This window comes from Macrobrachium rosenbergii, chromosome 23 (assembly GCF_040412425.1).
Source record: "Macrobrachium rosenbergii isolate ZJJX-2024 chromosome 23, ASM4041242v1, whole genome shotgun sequence".
NCBI lineage: Eukaryota > Metazoa > Arthropoda > Malacostraca > Decapoda > Palaemonidae > Macrobrachium > Macrobrachium rosenbergii.
Genome location: NC_089763.1, coordinates 24629506 through 24638950, shown reverse-complemented (window position 1 = coordinate 24638950; position 9445 = coordinate 24629506).

The window sequence follows — 9445 nt, the reverse complement described above, 5'->3', positions numbered from 1 at the left end:
CGATGCTTCTTTCTTTCTCTCTTTCTCTTTCTCTCTCTCTCTTCTTCTCTCTCTCTCTCTCGTGTTACGCTTTTGTATGGTGCAAAAAAGCTCTCTTCTTAGTGTGTTACTCTGTTGTATGGGTGCAAAGTTTTCTTCTTTCTTCTCTTCTCTTTCTTCTCTTCTTCTTCTTTCTTTCTTTCTCTCTCTCTCTCTATCTATATATATATATATATATATATATATATATATATATATATATATATATATATATATATATATATATATATACTTGTATATATATATGTATATATTATATACATATATATATATATATAAATTTTATATACACATATAATATAGGCTTTTCGCACCTATAAAACGCAGAGTAACACTGGGAAAGAGAGAGAGAGAGAGAGAGAGAGAGAGAGAGAGAGAGAGAGAGAGAGAGAGAGAGAGAGAGAGAGAGAGAGAGAGAGAGCGAGCAAGTATCCTCCTCACTGACGCATCCAGGAATAGCCCAATATTCTCAGATAACAACCTTTGTGCGACCAAACTTTCCTGGGCACTTTGTCCCGAGGGGATGTTTTTCCCCCTAAGTTCCACTGAACTTTGTGGGCTCTCTCCCGGTTTACTCGAAAACGAATGAAAGCTGAAACGCTCTAGAGAAAGTAAAAAAAAAAAGAAAAGAAAAAAGTACATCCAATTTACAGCCTGTTGACGGAAAGCGACCCGGGAGATTGTAGGCTCTTTTTGAGAACAAGTTTTACATCCCAAGTTTTTATTTTTTTTTTTGTTGGCCATTGACTTGATACCCAGCTTCTAAAGAATATATGGTGTTCCTTAGAAGTAATAGAAAGTAAAGGGAAATGCAGAAAGAAGGGATCAGTTATTAAAAAAACAAAAGATCAATAAGAAATTCATAAATAAATAGATAAAAAATGTAAGCAAATTACAAAAAAGGAAGGGGAATTGTGTTAGGGTAGTAAGGCATTGCATCTTCGCTTGAACTTCTGAGTCAGTCAGCGCTGAAAGGGAAATTGAGAGTAAGATTGGTTTGAAAGGTGTAAGGTGAGGAAAAACTCGCAGTTGCACTATGAAACCATTGTTAGAGCGGGTGGAGAACCCGAAGGAAGAAAGAGAATATGAACGGAGGTACAGTAAAAGGAAGTAGCGTTTATTTAAACAAGAAATAACTACGTAGAACGAACAGCAGTTCCCGGTCGAGAGATTTATGCCTCGACGAAAACAAGCCAGTGATATTTACATGTGCAATATATATTCCTCGGTCTTTTTAATAAGAGACCTGAACAGATGATGCCGCCTTTAATGTAATGCTATGTAATGGATTCGAGGATGAGACTGATTTGTATTTAATGGCGTACCCTGGATATTTAACTGTGCATAATTCTTAAGCCTGTTCACGCCTGTTTGGTGAAAGGAGAGTGTTAGCTGACAGTGTCAATGAACTGAAGCTTTAAGCTAATGCCTTTGGTCGTGTCCAGATATATATATATATATATATATATATATATATATATATATATATATATATATATATATATATATATATATATGTATATATACATATATACTTATATATTTTATATTATACATATATGTATATATACATATATAGATATATAGATATATTATATGTGTATATATATATACATATGTATACATAAAAGCAAGGAAGTAAAGCTTCAAATAATAGGCCCTGTCATCCAACAATCCCCTTTCACCAGACAGGCCTGAATAGGCTTGAGGAATATGCATTGTTAAATATCTCAGGAACATCATTAAATATAAATCAGTCACATCCTCGAATTCATTACATGACATTGCACTAAAGGGGAAGCCTGCGAGGCGACATCTGCTCAGATCTCTTATTAAAACGAACGAGGAATATATATTGCAAATGTATCACTCGCTTGTTTTCATCGAAGCATAAATCTCTCGACCAGGCGGGAGATATCCGGTATCTGGAACTGCCGTTTATTTTTACGTCGGTATTTCTTGTTTTAATAGCGCTACTTCCTTTTACTGTACTTCCGTTCATATTCTCTTTCTTCCATCTGACTGTCCACCCTCTCTAACAACGGTTTCATGGTGCAACTGCGAGGTTTTCCTCCTCTTACACATTTCAAACCTTTTTACTCTCAATTTCCCTTTCAGCGTTGATTGACCTGATAGGTCCCAGCGCTTGGCCAATGGCCTACATTATATATTCTGTTCTATTGTAAATATAACGCTGTTGGATGAACATAGAGTAAATGTGCCTTGTTGTCGAACTTCTCAATGTAGAATTCCTTTATTCCTCACACCGTTGGACTGTGGAACAGTCTCCCTAATGAGGATGTCTTACAACAGGAACTTCAAAAGTTCAAGCTAAGATGCAGTGCATCACTACCCTAAAACAGTTCTCTTGCATTTTTGCAATTTTACATACTAAAAATGTATAAATGAGGTTAATTATTAGAATGAGAGAGAGAGAGAGAGAGAGAGAGAGAGAGAGAGAGAGAGAGAGAGAGAGAGAGAGAGAGAGAGAGAAAGCAATTAAACTTAAGTCAACACAAAAACCTTAATGGCTATCCTAATATAAGGCCATGATGGAAGATCAAAGGGCCCTGAATTACGACGGTCCTGAAATTACGTCGAAAATTAATTACAGTGAAATACAACTTTAATACTTTATATATATACATATATATATATATATATATATATATATATATATATATATATATATATATATATATATATATAATATATATATATATATATATATATATGTATTTATATGTATATATGTGTATATATATAAAAATACATACATACACATACATGTATACTGTATACATATATATACACATATATGCATATATATACATATATAGGCCACTATAATGAAATAAACTTTTATTGCAAATATAATTTGTTTGTCCTTTTTTCTTCTTTTTTCTTCTTTCTTCTTCTTCTTCTTTCTTCTCTCTCTTCTTTCTTCTCTCTCTCTCCCTCTCCGTTCAAAATCTCGATAATCATTTATGACACCCCAAGAACTCCCTTACTTCGCTCTAATCGTCAGGAGAACTCATGGGAGCGATTTGAAGTCGCCCCATTACAGGTGATTTCGAGAGACTGACGACTTCTCCATTAAGACACGCTTCTCTCTCGTTCTTCAAGAACTGCCCTCGTTGTCTCTAATGCCCCGTGATTCTCCCGAGAAAAATGTACCTCAGGAGAGAGAGAGAGAGAGAGAGAGAGAGAGAGAGAGAGAGAGAGAGAGAGAGAGAGAGAGAGAGGTGCTGATGGTTTAGCTGTTGCAACGAAGGTGGTGTTATCCAAATGAAGTATATAAAAGAGAGAGAGAGAAAGAGAGAGAGAGAGAGAGAGAGAGAGAGAGAGAGAGAGAGAGAGAGAGAGAGAGAGAGGTGCTGTATGGTTTAGCTATTGCAACGAAAGGTGGTGTGTTATTCCAAATGCGGAAGTATATAAAGAGAGAGAGAGAGAGAGAGAGAGAGAGAGAGAGAGAGAGAGAGAGAGAGAGAGAGAGAGAGGGTGCTGTATGGTTTAGCTATTGCAACGAAAGGTGATTTGTTATTCAAAATGTAGAAGTAGTGAGAGAGAGAGAGAGAGAGAGAGAGAGAGAGAGAGAGAGAGAGAGAGAGAGGGGAAAGAAAGGTGCAGTATGCCTTAGCTATTTAAAGAAAGGCGATGTGTTATTCCAAATGCGGAAGCAAATAAAGAGAGAGAGAGAGAGAGAGAGAGAGAGAGAGAGAGAGAGAGAGAGAGAGAGAGAGAGAGAGGTGCAACATGCTTCGCTATTTTAAAGAAAGCCGATGTGTTATTCCAAATGCATAAGCAAATAGAGAGAGAGAGAGAGAGAGAGAGAGAGAGAGAGAGAGAGAGAGAGAGAGAGAGAGAGAGGTGCAGGAGATTTCAGCTGTTTAACGAAAGGTGACTGGTTATTCAAAGTGCAGAGTTAAATAAATAAATCTCCCTATTGCAGCAAAGTACTTTTTCCTTGTTCTTTTGGCTGACGCCCTAAGGCGATGTTGTTGACGGTGTTTCCTAGCGAAGCCTTTTCTTTCTTTTTCTCTGCGTCACGTCAAGCATCCTGACTTGATGCTTCGTCGTGCTTTTGTTTAATACCACTACTGACTTTTGGATGAGAGAGAGAGAGAGAGAGAGAGAGAGAGAGAGAGAGAGAGAGAGAGAGAGAGAGAGAGAGAGAGAGAGAGAGAGGTCATTTGTCATGCACTTTAGTTTTTTTTTTAAAGGAACTATTGTGCTGGCTTTGATCAGTCCGTATTGGCACTATTTCTGTCCGCATCAGATCTAAAAATACTGAGGAGAGGGCTGATCGGTATGTTGATCATCCACCCTCCAATCATCAGACATATCAAATTGCAGCTTCTAGTCTCAGTAGTTTTAATTTTATTCAAGGTCAAAGTTAGATGAGAGCGACGATATAGGGACAGACCACCACCGGGCCGTGGGAGTTTTATTGGCTCAGCTGTTACCGAGACCACCGAAAGATAGGTCTTTTCGGTGGTTATTCAAACGTGTACAGAAAGATTGCGCGAAGAAATCGGCGCATCTCTTACTTGTTTTCCATTTGTCTTTGCTTCGATGATTGCAGCAGAGATTTGGGGTGAATTTTTCGCCAGTATTTCGCGTCACTTTCACCTGTTTTCTACTTGCACTTGGAAATTTATCTTGGTGCGTATGCATGCCCACATGAGTTCCTACTCGCCGCCAAGTATATATATATATATATATATATATATATATATATATATATATATTATATATATATATATAAATATAAATATTATTAAATTATATATATACTGTATATAAATATTGATATATATTATATTATATAGCGATATATTATTTTTCTATATATATATTTTATATATATATATATATATATATATATATATATATATATATATATATATATATTTAACCAAAAAAGTAGGTGACAGTAAATGGAATAGGGTTTGTTAGGTTATACCATAACGACGGTTTTTTTTTATTAATACCACTAGTCGAAAACCACTGTTTGATTTGAAACCTGACTGTAGAGATGCATTTCAAGAAATCAGTACACAAAAGAGACTTGTGAGAGAAAGGTAGAGAAGTTTGTAAATTGTGATAGACAGCAGTGGATCAGCATTAATAAAACTTCATTTTTCATTGAAAACACTTTTTAGTAAAATTTTAATTGTTGTAATAAATGTTAATAAAAATTCAGTTATTAGTTAATATAACCGTATTTTCTCTGAATAAATGTTATCGTCTACTATCCATCTATTTTGGTTCGTCCTATGTATATACAGATGAGAATAAAATCCCTGTATTCTTGGTTAAGGAATCTGTAACTCGCTCAAAGAAAATTAACTTTACCTGAGTACCTTGTTCCCAGGCGACCCTGAGTGCAGTCCTGCGATAGCAGTTGGAGGCTTTATTCTGAGACAAATTGGAGAAATCTGTGGATATATGCTTATATAGTATCAGTGGAATATAGGCAAGTTGTTGTTGTTGTTATGGAATATACAGTGGCGTTATATCCTCACTAGGCTATTGTGAATTCAGGCCAATTCGTGTGACTCTCAATAGATTTTAACTATGCAAACCGTACACTGTAATATCGGAGAGCAGTAATCGTGAGAATATTTTATTTCTTTATTTCTTGTCGCTTGTCACTATTTCTATTTTACATTTAGCATCTTCACTTAACTCGATTTGAAATGTCACATTCAAGCAATGAAATCTTCTTCATCCTTTATTTAAAACGAAAATAGTTTAAAATGTATGACTCGATTTCAGATTCCATATACAAGTCATGAAATTTTCCTCATCCTTTATTTAAAACAAAAATAGTTTGAAATGTGCTTGACATCTGTTATTTTTGTTTGGAAATATAAATATAAATTTCTTCACTGTATGAAGTTTGAAGTTTCCCTTCAGTTGAATATTGTTTCGAGTTAAATAAATCGGATTCAGTGTATCAATATTGGTCACATATTCTGAAGCATTAAGAGGTTTACAAACCCTTCTCAGGGCAAGTAAAGTATTCATTTGATCCATTGGAATCAGTAAGAATATTTCCTGATTCCATATCTGGCAGGTATTGTATGGCCATTTTCTGTTAATAACCGTACAATATCAAGTGAAGCTTTGATTAAAAGTTTTCTTGTGAATAAATCCTTCTATGTATAGAATATATAGTATTATATATTATATATATATATATATATATATATATATATATATATATATATATATATATATATATATATATATATATATATATATATATATATATATACACACTCCATATTCCAGGGAAAGAAATTTAATATTTTCGGTAGGAGATCAACCACTTGCCTTAGCTCAGAGGGTAGTAAATATCACTTATTTTTAACAGTGCAAAATGCAAAACAAATAACGAATAGATTTTTTTTTTATTTTATACGTTCAGAGAACTTCAAGTATTTCATTGTTGCTTTCTGTCGTACATATGACTCTCACGTAAATAACACTAAAATTGACAGCTCCCATGGCGGATAAGAGTCGTAAGCGTTGGTTTATCTCTTCAGAGACAACATTGCCTCCACCGGTCGCATTGCTTTCGAGTCTTGGCTGGAAAAATAAATCGAGTGTTTATATTGACACGAAACATTCGCTAATGGAAACGTTGTGTCGCAACGCTTGGACTCGGAGTCTTCTTCTTTTCCTCCTTTCTTTACTCTTTTATGTCCACACCTGCTTCTCATTTTGGAGACCCTCGGTTTAGGCTTCAACTGTTTCTCTGCGTTCTTCTTCTTGCTCCGCCTTTCTGAGACTTTTGTTCCAGGCTTCATCAAGCTCTTCTTCTCCTTCTTCTTCTTCTTCTTCTTCTTCTTCTTCTTCTTCTTCTTCTTCTTCTTCCCCTTTCTACCTCTCCTACTGTTTCGAATTATTTCTCTTCGCATCGCGAGAGCTCTTGTTAATCTTTGCCTTCCATCAGGTAGATTAACCTTCGCTCTATATTTCATTCAAATTTCCCGTTCTCCCCCTTTCCTACTACGCGTTTTTTAGGCGATGCCCGAGAAAAATTACAATTCTTCTTCTCACGGAGATCTTATCTTTCTCTCTCTCTCTGTTCCTTACCACGTGATGCATTTATATTGTCCCTAATTTCAAGGTAGAAGAAATACCAGGGAATTTTAAGTTTATAATTTTTTTTTCTGTTACGTGGTCCAGTATTATGCCGTGACCATTTGCAAGGAACACCCGGGATATACAAAGGAAGGTCCGAAGGAACAAAGGGTTGACTGCAAGCTCTGGTTGTGAAGGAATACAACAAGCACGCTTGCTTGTACGTTTTGTCAAAAGCGCCAATACCATATTCTAAGGGATTTCTTCTTTCCCAGTTTGATCTTCAGTTTTTGACATCATTCAGAACGTTGTTGATTTCCATGAAACCACGTTCTCCCCGCTGTTGGGTGCGCTAGTCACTACACAGCCCTGAGTCCGCGTGAGAAATAGATGAGGGGTTTATTGCCTTACATGTCAGGATTGAACCAACGCGCGCTGGGCTCTGGAAGGACACAGACACGGCTTGTTCTGATGACTGTTGTAAATATGGCTTGGTCCATGCACAGATTATATATATACATATATATATATATGTATATATATATTATATTTTATATATATATATTATGATATATATATACACAGTATATATCAGAAAACCCATTTCATGGATAAATAATTTTTCATATTGGTTTCCAGACGTTGGATTTTACTAATGTGTCGTACAGAATTATAGATAGTCTTTAATAAATAGTTTGGGCTCTGGAAGGGCACAGACACGGCTTGTTCTGATGAGTGTTGTAAATGTCTTGTTCATACATCGTATATATATTATATATATATATATATATATATATATTATATATATATATATATATATATATATATATATATATATATATATATATATATATATATATATATATATATATATATATACACACATTCAAGGAACAAGGAAAAAAGAAGAAGACCTCCATTCTTACAGTTTTATGTTGTCTTTTCCTTTACGCATATTTTCTGTATTCTCTTAGTATTATTTTTTCATTTCGCTTGGTGAGTCACTGTCTTGGTTCCCTTGACCTATATCTTTTGTGGTCTTTTTTTTCTTGTTTTATGTTCATTTATATACCTAATTTTAACGCTGCGTTGCCATATGTTTGTGAATTTTAAATATTTTTTTTATTTTTATTTTTTAATACCGTGATTCTATCTGTAGTGCAAATTACTTTCTGGTTTAGCATTGAAAATATGACATATGGCGTGAAACGTCGGCAATAAATTTGTAAGAATGAAGGTCTTCGTTTCCCTTGTTCCCTGAGGATGTGAATATTTTGGCCGTGGCTTCTTCTGTATGTATGTATATATATATATTCTTATATATATATATATATATATATATATATATATATATATATATATATATATATATATATATATATATATATATATATATATATAAAGAAATATATATATATAAGGAAAACTTCATTTGGATAAAATAACTTTTCCTATTGCTTTCCAGACGTTAGCTTTTACTAATGTTTCATACAGAATTGTGGATAGTCGATAATAAACAGTTTGCAACTAGTCACTGTAAGCCATTAAAAAGATCCTCTCTATACGTATACCTGTTCGTTATTTCTGTCAAGATTCGAGTGTATATAAATTTTATCCTTTAGTTGGAAAAATAAATGATTTCAATAATGGGGTTTACAAAAATTCCATTTAATTTTCAGTATGGGAACATTACCGTTTATAGAGTCATTCAGGGATTAATTTGGTATTTCAATAAACATATATTGTCATTTCAATAAGCATTTGTTACTATTTCAGTGAACATATATTGCTATGGCGCGTCACTGCACTTTGGGAAATCTCACAGTTATATATAGAAGCAAAGCTGGATTTTTCAAAATCAATATTTGTAATTTGAAAAATACAGCTCTCTTCATAATTGTGGATGTTCACATATTATATTTTGCTATTTGCCACGTGAAATAAAGTAATATTTTTATTCTTATGAATATTTATCATTACGAATGCTGTTGTGAATATCAACACGGGAAGCTTATTTCAAGGGTACCTTCTGCTTTTGTTGTAAAGTCCTGTGCTTTAGGAACCGTGGAAGAATGCGTGCGTTCTCTATTCCTCAATAACATAATGTTTTGGTTTGTTCCTAAGGTCCTTCTATTTTATAAAATATATATATCTACATGCGAGTAAATTCAATTTTGCTAGCAGTTTCACTGGTTCTGTGACTTACTTCCCAACACATTTCATAAGTTGTATTTTGACAGGGATTTTTCACATTCGCAATTGATCCCTGATCCCCCCCTTTTCCTGCCGAGAGCAGCCAGGTTCTCTGAAC